This window comes from Globicephala melas, chromosome 1 (assembly GCF_963455315.2).
Source record: "Globicephala melas chromosome 1, mGloMel1.2, whole genome shotgun sequence".
In the NCBI taxonomy this organism is placed as follows: Eukaryota; Metazoa; Chordata; class Mammalia; order Artiodactyla; family Delphinidae; genus Globicephala; species Globicephala melas.
In genome coordinates, this window is record NC_083314.1 from 71,562,194 (window position 1) to 71,569,895 (window position 7,702).

The window sequence follows — 7,702 nt, forward strand, 5'->3', positions numbered from 1 at the left end:
TAGCTCTTCCAATTTATTATCCCTTCTTTGGTACTAGCTGTAAAAATCTAATATGAAATGGAACTTTTTTTGACGGAAGTAATTTTTTTTTTTTCCTTTTGGCCGCGCTGCACAGCTTGTGGGATCTTAGTTTCCCAACCAGAGACTGAACCCTGCCTGGGCCCATGGCAGTGAAAACCCCGAGTCCTAACTACTGGACCACCAGGGAATTGCCCAGTAACTTGCTGAATAATTACTAGCATCCACTAACTTCCTTACTGGGTATTACTACTATCCCCATTTCACAGATGGGGAAAAGAGGCACAGACATGCTCAGGAACCTGCCCATGTTCACACAACCAGTACTAGGCAAGTAGTAGATCTGGGATTCAAGACAGCTGGGGAGAGACTGGATAGCATATGTCCTGCTCACAGTGACCCTGCTGGAGGAGGAGCTGGAGATAGAAGTTAACTTTCCCTGTAGAGGTAGGTATGTGGGAATTAGGAGAGGACGTTGAAAGTAGTGATGTCCACCTGGGGTTTTCTCTGAACTGTGACTACCCCAACAGTATCTGTAGGACAATGAGACAAGCAATTATGAAGCTCTTGGTAAAATGGAGGGCCTATGAGCGCCACCTTCTGGAATGAAGGATAACATCGCTGCATTTTTTGCCAGTGACCTAAATGAAAAACAAGGCATGCATATTTGTGGATGGCAAGGAGATAGAACAACAACTTCATCAGCTTGCAAAATGAGAAGTCAAAAAGATCTCAGTAGGCAGGAATGATAAACTCCATTTAAGAAGGTGAAGTTCAGTGGTAATAAGTGTTAAGATTCTGCCTTTGGGCTCCCACAACCAATTCTTCATGTATAAATTTGGAAGGATGTAGAATGTCTAGAACCAGAGGGATACTCTTTGCTGATGGTACTAAACCCCTGTATCAAGATCTATTTTAGATGTCAAACTTTAAGATGATTATAGACAAACTAGAATATGTTCATAGAAAGTGATCTGGGTGGTGAAGGGACTTAAAACTAGAAGCCATCTAGAAGCTTAATAAAAGAATGTCAAGCCCAGAGAATCAAAGACTCAGACGAGATAAAATTAGATATTTGAAGATTACTGGGTGGATGGTCCCAAGGCAGAAAATTAGGACCAATGGATGATGTCTAAGAAGACTGGTTATAATTCAGAATGTGCCCTTCAGAGCTTCAAGGAGGAGGTGCTGTATGGAAGAAAGAATAGCAGTTTTGGAGTCAGGCAGACCTTGTTTGATTCCACCTTCTGCGATGTTGGCAAATTTTTCTCTCTGGGTCTCAGTTTTGTCATCTAAAAAATTGGTGATAATACCCACCCTATGAAATTTTTAGAATTAAATGAGACAAGATCTGTAAAGCACTTTACAGTACCTCACATTATAAGAGCTGTCCATAACTGCTTCCAAACTGGATATTCTAGGCCAGGAGTTGACAAACTTCAAACAAATGGCTAGATAATTTTTTTTTTTTTGACTTACAAATTTTTTTTTTTTTTTTTTTTTGGCTGTCTTGGGTCTTCGTGGCTGCACGTGGGCTTTCTCTAGTTGTGGCGAGCGGGGGCTACTCTTTGTTGTGGTGTGTGGGCTTCTCATTGCAGTGCCTTCTTGCGGAGCATGGGCTCTAGGCACGTGGGCTTCAGGAGTTGTGGTGCACAGGCTCAGTAGTTGTGGCTCGTGGGTTCTAGAGCACAGGCTCAGTAGTTGTGGCACACGGGCTTTGTTGCTCCATGGCATTTGGGATCTTCCCGGACCAGGGCTTGAACCCGTGTCCCCTGCATGGGCAGGCGGATTCTTAACCACTGCACCACCAGGGAAGTCCCCTACTAAGGTGTTTTTATTTTTTATTTATTTTTTAAAAGTTATTTTAAAAAAATTATGTGTAACATAGACAAAGTTATTTGTCAATAAATTTTTAAGGAATTTCACATGGTCTGATTCTTTCCACTGCCAATCACCTTAGTTCCTCCAAACTCATAATCTTCACGATAAAATAGCCCTTTCAAAAAGAAGTTGTCATGTGAGTCAGCCCACAGTTCTTTTTGTTAGGCTTCTTTGATCTCCCGTGGAATATGGACACACTTCAAAATTCCCCACCTGTAATCTTTGGGATCCAATTTCCTCAAGCGATTTACTTTAGGACCATGTTTAGGGTCAGGAGATGGATCTGCCTGGTTCTGAATTTGACATCCTCTAAAAATGTATTGGGTTCAAATCATATTCACTCCTAAGCCATCACACCCTAGAATAGTACAGACCATTGGGATATGCCAATACCTAAGATTAAAAACGTTTGTTAGGTTTTTCATAGTTTACTTGGAAGCTCTGTCTTGTAGTTCTTTCCCACAGATCTAACAGGTAGTTCTATGAGTAAAGGAAACCACACCATTACTCTATGAGGCGTTTCCAACGGTGTACGTTTACAGAAAAAGCCCCGTCAGGATAGACCTCAACACGAAGGTGTTTTTAAAAAGAAAATTTGATAAGAAAATATGCACAACCCGATTTTTATATCAGGAAAACAGTTGCTCTGGATGGGGGATGTGCAGAAGCCATTGATTCCTCTGGTGAACACAGCCTTTGGTTATAAACGCTGGACGTCTTCTAACATGATGATACTATTCGTATTACCACCATTCTGATATTTTTCTGTTGCCTGCTAGTTACCATCTCCACACATTCATCTACCACAGGGCTCATAAAGGGATCAGATCTCCACAGTATTCCTCGGACATGTCTGCCACAGTTTAATTTCAATGACAACTTCTTTTCTATAATTTTTTTTCTTTTTTTTTTTGGCCGTGCAGTGAGGCTTGCAGGATCTTAGTTCTCCTACCAGGGATCGAACCCCTGCCCCCTACAGTGGAAGCACAGAGCCCTAACCACTGGACCACCAGGGAAGTCCCCATAAATTTTTTTTCAAATAAGGAGGGTGAGCTTGGCTCATGGTATCTGCCCAGCAGCTCAAAATTGCCTCTACAGGATAACTTTTTAGGTTTTGTGAGCCACACAGTCTCTACACAACTTTGCAGTTGTAGCAAGGAAGCATCCGTAGACAATGAATGAGTGTGGCTGTATTCATCTAAAACTTCATTTGTCGACACTGAGATGTGAATTTCACGATTTTCACATGTTGTGACACGAGTAACAGATCTTTTGTAAAGACTATACACCATTTGGAAATGAGTCTGTACCAAACAATGGCCAGAGAAGAATCATCCACTCTATGCCTTCTCTTTTGTCTGGTTACTCAGAAATATGTTATCAGTTATAACCATTGTTGCTTGTCACCTCACATTATTTTTATCCATGTATTCACCATAGTCTACTTTCCCTTCCACATAAATTCGAGACCACTTTTTCACGTAGTGATAGGGCCGTTGGTATTTTATTCATAGTTGAAGTTAAAAGAAAGCAACTAACCCCCTTAAAAAAATTATTTATTTATGGCCGTGTTGGGTCTTCGTTGCTGTGCGGGCTTTGTCTAGTTGCAGCGAGCTGGGGCTACTCTTTGTCGCAGTGTGTGGGCTTCTCACTGCGGTGGCTTCTCTTGTTGCAGAGCATGGGCTCCAGTAGTTGTGGCACACGAGCTCTAGAGCGCAGGCTCAGTAGTTGTGGCGCACGGGCTTAGTTGCTCTGCGGCATGTGGGATCTTCCCGGACCAGGGCTCGAACCCGTGTCCCCTGCATTGGCAGGCAGATTCTTAACCACTGCGTCACCAGGGAAGTCCCCCCTCACTTGGTTTTGAATGCAGACTTTAAGATTTCTTTGGCCCGGGTCTGTAACGTCCCTGGGGAGAAAGAAACTCAGACAACAGAGTGAGTGGGAGCAGCTGGACAAGAATAAGAGCTAAATCATTGGAGCATGCAGGAGAGAAAGGAGTGAATGGAAAACCAATATGTCAATGAGAAGTGATGTGGGAGGAGGGTGTTTTAACTAGCAGGGAGACTCACCCCCACTATTTTAGAACAGCACTTAAATCCAGTTTCTGTTTCTAGTTGGTTCTTAAACTATGTGGAAATAATACTACAGTCATTTTCAGTAATAAATTATTATTTATAGCTCCTTGTTTGATGTCACCAACTTCCTTGAGGGCAGGGAGCTTGTCAGGGTACGTGCCCAGTGCCTGGCACATCATGCCAATCGATAAATGGTGAATGAATGGGTATCGTGTCCCCAGATCTAAATAAGTCAAGATAACTGAGGAGCTGCTATGTTTGGCTGTCACCAGCATTATTATTATTATTTTTCGTGCTACGCGGGCCTCTCACTGTTGTGGCCTCTCCCGTTGTGGAGCACAGGCTCCGGACGCGCAGGCTCAGCGGCCATGGCTCACGGGCCCAGCCGCTCCACGGCATGTGGGATCCTCCTGGACCGGGGCATGAACCCGTGTCCCCTGCATCGGCAGGCGGACTCTCAACCACTGTGCCACCAGGGAAGCCCTGTCACCAGCATTATTACCTCTTGTTTTTTTGTGTGGAATCCAAATGAAAATAAGCTGAATGGAGCTCGGGGACAGAGGACCCCGGGCCCTGAATTTTTAAACGTGCATTTTGTTCTTGGTGTATAGGCAGTGGAGACAGTGGAACAGGGTACAGGGCCGAGAAGAGAACGAAGTGGCCTCATTCCCTCCCTCTGGTGTGCTGAGTCCTTCCAAGTGGGCTGGGCTCCTGGATTTTCAGAGCTGCTCTTCCTACCCCTGAGACCAGCTCACGGTTTAAGATGTTGAGGTGGCCAATAAGGAACACATTGAAACCTTCCTCAGGGAGACATCAACCCATATAGGAAAGGCTGAGTGCTGAGAATGAGGTCTCTTTATCCTGCTGTGAAAGGAGCCTGGCAAGAGCTGTGTGGCCAGAGGGATAAAGGAGGAGAAAGGACAACTAAAGCCTCAGGCCCCTCTCTCTCACCCTTTTCCACCAATGTTTTGGCAACATTCCTAAAAGGCTTGTGACTTCCAATTCTGTTTGCACTCAGAACACCTGAAGTCTATGCTGCAGGGGAAGAAAAACATATCTTTTTCCCACTACCCTCCTAGGTTCTCGTGTTGGGGCCCCGTCATTAGACTGACAAGACAGATTAACAAGAGACAAAGAAACAGACTTTATTAACGTGTGTCATGCATACACAGGGAGAACTCAGATGAGTAACTCAAAAGAGTGGTTAGAACTTGGGCATATACAGCATCATAACAAAAGAAAAATACATTTTTAAAGAAGTGACGAGACAAAAGGAAAAGGACTTTCTAGGCTGGCAAATTGTAGGAAAGTAAGTATATGGGAAAAACTAATGCGAGATAAGGGTTAGGTTTGTTACGTGGATTTCTTCTGGTGCCGTCTCTGGGCTAAAGGCCTAGAGTTGTCTCTGGTGATTAACTTCTGTCCTTCCTGGTAGAGAAGGTAGGTGGGCACCTTTACAAATTTCTGTTCTGCTTTTAGGCAACTAGGGGAAGGGCAGAGGGCTTTTCTTGTATCCACTTCTCATTCCCTTCAGCTCGAAATGATCAATGTACAAAAGTGGCATATTTTGGGGTGGCATTTTCTGCTACCCTTCAATGTCTGTATTTGGAGAGGAGTACGCCACAAAACACAGGTCGAAATCCTTAAAGATGTCCAGGCTGAAAAGAGATGTCATTGTTGGGTAAAGCCATCCCAGATTAAAAAAGATGTGAGAAACATGAGCATTCTTTAGCGCTCTAGATAAGCAGATTTAGGTGAAAAACAGCCTTATATTTTCCCTCATGGGGTTACACATTTTGGAACCACAGAAGAGGCGAATTAGCTGAAGCTGTTCCCTAGGGCGCAGCAGTCTGGTTGGAGGGCAGGAGCTGAAGCTGTATTTGTGTAGTGCTTTACATAATAATAGTGGGCCTGGAATGCTCATTAGTGCCAGGCACGGTTCTATTCCTTTCAATGTACCAACTCATTTAATCCTCACACCTAAAAGAAAGGTACTCTTCTCATCCCCATTTTCAGGTGAGGAATTGAGGCAGGAAGAAGTTAGTGCCTTGCCCAAGGTCATAGAGGGGTAAGTCGTAGAGCCAGAATGCCAATCCAGACAGACAGGCTCCAAGAGCCCAAATTCTAAAGACTCACTATTCTGCCTCTACCAAGGTTACAGAAACATGATTATCTATATGGAAAAGAGCTATTGGAAGGCTTCCCTAAACCACCCCAGCACTGTCACTCGGTACACAACTCCAGAGGCTTTTTGGAAAATTCACGGGTAAGAGATGTCATGTTAGGAGGCATTGCAGGCCAGAGGTGTCACTCTCATAGAATTCAATGTGAGTGATACCAGGAAGACACAACTTGGGGCTCCTGCCTGTGGCTCCCTGTGGTGCCTGCAGAATCCAGGGCTGGATCGGAAGTCTGTTTCAAGAAAGCATTTTTTTACGGATGCAGGTCAAATTTCCTATTCACTGAAAACTTGTTTAGTCCTGAGATAGGGCCTTATAGTGTCACCTTTAGGCCTTGGGCATGTAGAAGAGAGAAGGAAAAAAAGAAAAGAAGAAATAAAAGGAAAATAGGTTGGGGGGAAAGAAGCTGGCTAGTGGGGGAAGCAGGTGCTGACAATCTCTAGTCTCCAACATTAGAAAAGAGCCTAAGGTCCAGGTGATCTAAAGTTGCCCTCCGCTATGGTCTGAAGGTTTGTGCTCCACCCAAATTCATATGCTGAAAGCCAAACCCCCAAAGGTGATGGTATTAGGAGGTGGGGCCTTTAGCAGATGCTTAAGTCATGAGGGTGGAGCCTTCAAGAATGGAACTCGTGCTCTTATAAAACAGGCTCCACAGCGCTCCCTGGCCCTTTCCACCATGTAGGATACAAGGAAAAGTCTGCAATGAGGAAGAGAGCCCTCGTTCAACCACACTGGCACCCTGATCTTGTAACAGGCAAGAGCAAAATCTGACTCCATGTTGGATATGTTTCTTTGACTTTAACCTTTGCTTTTCGTTGCTTTTGTTATTATAATCATACATAATGGCCTGCCTCAGGGAACCCTGCCCACCTGTGAATGGCTGCAGAAAAGAAGAAACTAACACATCCCCTCCCATATGCTGGCCAAGCCAGGCAAAACTAATGGCCTTTTTACTTTACTTCCTCACCTCCTCTCCCTCTCTGCTCTATAAAAGAAACTGACATTCAGACCCCGATAAGATGGTTCTCTGGGGACACTAGTCCGCCATCTTCTCAGTCTGTGGCTTTCCGAATGAAGTCACTATTCCTTGCCTCAACACCTCGTCTCCTGATTTATTGGCCTGTCGTGAGGTGAGCAGAGTGAGCTTGGACTCAGTAACAATCTCAGACTTCCAGCCTTTAGAAGTGTGAGGAATAAATTACTGTTGTTCATAAGCTACCCAGTCTATGATATTTTGTTATAGCAGCCTAAATGGACCAAGGCACCCTCTAATATTTTAAAGAGTCTAATGGACAAAAGGACTAAACTACAGGTGTACTTGTGAAATGAGGTTGGTAAGAGGGTGAAGCCCAATGTCTGGCATGACAAAGGCCAATCCCTTACCTTTCCCCTGTCTGGAACTTGGTGATAAAGGTACTACTCTCTCTCTTAAGTTGAAAGCTGGCTCCCCCAAAATACCACAAAATAATCTGTTGGTAAGGCAAAACCGAGTTCCTTGCTTATTGGAGTAACAGAGAGAACGCCATTGATAAAGTCTTTGTAGAGTCT

At 44.3% G+C, this 7,702-nt stretch overlaps 1 non-coding gene and 1 pseudogene across 1 annotated transcript; both read right to left on the bottom strand.

Moving 5' to 3' along the window:
* Nucleotides 1-2,338: 2,338 nt before the first annotated feature.
* LOC115844846 (small nucleolar RNA SNORA18) lies at nt 2,339-2,469 on the bottom strand. The gene has a single exon (XR_004036235.1). It is a non-coding gene; the product is annotated as a small nucleolar RNA SNORA18 (small nucleolar RNA).
* A 130-nt stretch (nt 2,470-2,599) lies between these two features.
* On the bottom strand, nt 2,600-5,649 carry LOC115844663 (small nuclear ribonucleoprotein G-like; annotated as a pseudogene).
* Between the last annotated feature and the right edge of the window lie 2,053 nt (nt 5,650-7,702).